The sequence below is a fragment of the Lynx canadensis genome, chromosome A1 (assembly GCF_007474595.2).
Source record: "Lynx canadensis isolate LIC74 chromosome A1, mLynCan4.pri.v2, whole genome shotgun sequence".
NCBI classification, from domain to species: Eukaryota; Metazoa; Chordata; class Mammalia; order Carnivora; family Felidae; genus Lynx; species Lynx canadensis.
In genome coordinates this window covers 183,600,106-183,604,537 of record NC_044303.2, presented here as the reverse complement: position 1 = coordinate 183,604,537, position 4,432 = coordinate 183,600,106, and the positions used below count along the sequence as shown (strand labels likewise).

The window sequence follows — 4,432 nt, the reverse complement described above, 5'->3', positions numbered from 1 at the left end:
GGGAGGGTGGGTGATGGGTATTGAGGAGGGCACCTTTTGGGATGAGCACTGGGTGTTGTATGGAAACCAATTTGTCAATAAATTTCATAAAAAAAAAAAAAAAAAGAAAAGTGGAAGGAGTTGGAAAACATATAGTTTTTAAAAAGTCATAACTCAAATCAACATGAAATGCAATAATAAAGAGAGTGAGTTAATATCCACCAGAGAGTGCTGGATCTATTCTCAGAATATAATGAAAGGGTTGCTATTTACTAAGATAAGCTATCCTTTTAGTAGAATTTATAAATAGCCCCCCAATAGCCCTACAATCCTAATCTTCCTTTATTTTCCTTACTTGGCCCATCCATTTACTTCCAGCCAATTTCTGCTACAAATAGGTTATCTCTGTTCCCATAATTTTGAGTTGTGTTTTTTTACAAAGATCTCTATAGCAAGCATGGATGGTGTCCTTCCATATCCCCAACCCTTAACATTTAAGAGTATACTGTCCACGTTTCTCACTGCTAGCACCTTAAATTGCATTGCTAAATAACTTTCTCTTGCTGCTGCAGGCTACTTTATCCCCTGCATAGTAAGCCAATAGTTTCAAGAAAACTAGTAATCCCCCCACAACAGCCTTCAACCAATGACATATGGGAAAATGGAGTTTGAACCCTCTAGATCTTCACCTCTTGGATAGGAAAACTCTTAGGTCTGGGTTTTACATTGGTTCCCCAGATTATCTCCAAGAAAAATAGAACGTACTTTACTCACTGTGATATCTGGTTTGATAACACATTTCTTGATTGTCTTCTTGTCTTTGTTTTAGCTCTTTATTCAACTAGCTGTGGTTTCTTCACCTTCCAAATAAACTGCTTGAGTAGGAATTCTTCATCAGGGTTTGCTTTTATGGAAACCCAGATTAAGTTGTTCTCCTACTCATCTTTATAATAATTTCTCTTCAGGATTGAGAGGCAGAATTATGGACTACTCATTGGGAAATGTGGGAAAGAATAATTTGAATCATAACTTAGAGCTGTGTTACTTTGGACAAGCTACTTATCCTTTCTGGATCTCAGTTTCTCTTTTGTAAATTGATTATCACATGATTAATAGGTCCTTTTTAACAAGGGTTTGTGGGAATCGAAATATTCAAGGTATTTGAATATTTTGAAACGTCCACAAATAGTAAACTGAAAAGTTTTGTAATGTGGTGAGCCACAGAGTGTTTCAACAGGCTGTGTGCTCATTCCCCCTAACCCAGGTACTTAGCGGACACCTCACAAAAGAGCAAGGTTATCGCCTCACTATTTCTCTGTACCGTATTCAAAAGTATACAAAATGTTTTTGCGGAAGAAAAATGTGTACTGTCTGATGCCATCACCTATTGTAGCTTTTAAGAGCTTTAAAGGGAATCCACTTTCTTGCCTCTTTCTTGCCTGGCTAAACACCTTGTTAGCAAATGCAGAGGTGGAGAATTATGATCATTTTTAAAAAGTGTATTATGGGCTCCTAGGATGATATCAAGTGTTTTAGGTTCCATTTGAAAATGATAACATGGGAGGCTCCTGAACTCATCTCTTCCCATAGATAGACCAAATCTACAGCTATATATATATATATATATATATATATATATATATATATATATATCTTATATTATATTATATTATATTATATTATATATTTTATATATATTATATATATATCTATATTTTATATATATTATATATATAAAATAATTCCCTCTGAAAGACATCCAGAAGTTAGCAGAGTAACTTTTACACATTGAGCACATGAGGAAAAAAAAAGATTGAAATGGATAGGGAAAGTAGAAACACAGTGTTACCATAAACCCCATTGCTGGCACAGCAACATACAATCAGGACCAAACTTGTAACTCCTAGCTTCTTCCTCAGGAGCAAAGAGTTTGGACCCAATATCTAGCATCTTGACTTTTAAGACTTCCATCTGAGAGATGAGCCCCAAAGCACTCGACTTTGAAAGCCAACAGAGCTTGTGCCCATGTAGTCCTTAAGACTGTAGCAAATGGAGAAAACTTTCTTAACAAGCTTGCAAAGACTTGAGGCAGCAGACTGAAAGCCCATCCTCCCAGACTACTTGCATATCTTAAGAGCTGCAGCCAGAGAGCCCAGGCTGGGCTCCTAATTTAACAGAAAACTAAGGGCAAACTGTAATTCTCACTAGAGACTGGAGAAGCCAGTGGGCAGCATTACTGTGTGCTTCCTCTGCCCTCCTCCAATTCACTTGTATCTCTCTGAAAGGAGTTTGTACACATGTCTGGAACCCTGGCTTTTGTAGTTGCTGCCCAGAGGACATATTCTTTGGTTATCTGTCTCTGGTGACCAGTGGTGCTAGTGTTGTGTCCCATAAGACTGTAGCAAATGAAGAAGCAGTTCTTAACCAGCTTAACATTCACCCCCACCCTCACCCCACACCTAACCAAGGCAGAACACAGAATGAGGAGCAGAAATGCTGATCTTCCAGTATTTCCCTGAAAAAAGCCAATGCGCATACTTGAAAAGCTGCTGCCTGAGTCTCACTGCTAAAAAGCCCGCATCTAGGTGCTGAGATCTTCCCCTTTGGCACATTGACAAGTCTTGTCAAATACTTAACTACCGGAAACCACTAAGAACAAAGGAAGCAGTTTGGATGATCACAAAGGTTTGAGAGACAACCAAGAGCTAGTGCCAGGCTGAATGATAAGATTAATCTACATGAGATCACTCTTTAAAGACTGGGAAAGTTGCCTGTTTGGGCTGATGCACAGAAACCAACTAACACAGAGAGTCAAGGAAAATGAAGAAACAGAGGAGTATGTTCCAAATGAAAGAACAAGATAAGCTCCAGAAACAGACCTGAATGAAATGAAATAAGTGATTTCCTGATAGAGTTCAAAATGATGATCATAAATATTCTCAATGAGGTCAAGGGAACGATATATAAATAAAGTGAGAATTTTTTTTTTAATTTTTTTTCAACGTTTATTTATTTTTGGGACAGAGAGAGACAGTGCATGAACGGGGGAGGGGCAGAGAGAGAGGGAGACACAGAATCGGAAACAGGCTCCAGGCTCTGAGCCATCAGCCCAGAGCCTGACGCAGGGCTCGAACTCACGGACCGCGAGATCGTGACCTGGCTGAAGTCGGACGCTTAACCGACTGCGCCACCCAGGCGCCCCAATAAAGTGAGAATTTTATCAAAGAAAGAATACATAAATACAAAATAGCAATAATATTGCTGCAGAATACAGTAATTAAACTGAAAATTTAGTGGAAGAGATCAACAGAAGACTAGATTAAGTGGAAAAAAAAAAGATCAATATACTTAAATAGGATGGTTGGAATTTATCCAGTTAGAGGAGCAAAAAGAAAAAGAAAAATAGGGAAAGAGTGAATATAGCTTAAGAAAATTATGGAATACTATGAAATGGACTAATACTTACATTATAGGGTTCCCAGAAGGAGAAGAGAGAGAAAGAGGTAGAAAGACTATTTGAAGAAATAACAGAAAAATCCCTAACCTGGGGAAAGAAATAGACATCCAGATCCAGCAAGTCCATAGTTCCAGAAATGACTGAGACGTATTATAATTAAATTGTCAAAACTTAAAGACAAGAGGATTATCAACAAGAGAAAAACAACTTGTGTCCAAGGGTACTTCCATAACAATAAGAGCAGGCTTTTCTGCAGAAAGTCTGCAGCCCAGGGGGAGTGGCAAGATATATTCAAAGTGCTGAAACAAACAAACAAACAAAAAAACTACCCACCAATAATACTCTACCTGGCAAAGTTGTCCTTCAAAATTGAAGGAGAGATAAGGAATTTCCCAGAATGGAAATACAAAAATCAGGGTGGAAATAAATAAAATAGGGATGAAGAAGTCAATAAAAATGAAACTAAAAGCTGCTTTAAAAAATGTAAAGAAAATAGACAACCTATTAGCTAGACTCACAAAGAAAAGGAGAAAGTGGGCTCAAATAAAATAAAAAACAAAAGAAATATTACAACTGATGGCACAGAAATGCACAGCCTCATAAGATACTACTGTGAACAATTATACTACACTTGATCTTAGCCAAAAGGCCGAGAAGCGATTACTACTGTGAACAATTATAAACCAATAAATTGGACAACCTAGAAGAGATGGCTAAATTCCTAGAAATATACAATGTACTAAAACTGGATCATGAAGAAATAGAAAATCTGAACAGATCAATTACTTATAAGGAGAATGAAACAGTAATCAAAAATCTCCCAACAAAGAAAAGTTCAGGACCAGATGGCTTCACTGGTGAATTCTATGAAACATTTAAAGCATAGTTAAACCACTGCTTTCCAAACATTTCAAGAAACAATAGAAGAGGTAGGAAAACTTTGGAATTTATTTTATGAAACCAGCATTATGCTGATAACAAAACCAGATAAGGATA

At 37.2% G+C, this 4,432-nt stretch overlaps 1 pseudogene; it reads right to left on the bottom strand.

Annotated features, from left to right (window-relative positions):
* Window positions 1–3,969: 3,969 nt before the first annotated feature.
* Window positions 3,970–4,097, bottom strand: LOC115527046 (annotated as a pseudogene).
* Between the last annotated feature and the right edge of the window lie 335 nt (window positions 4,098–4,432).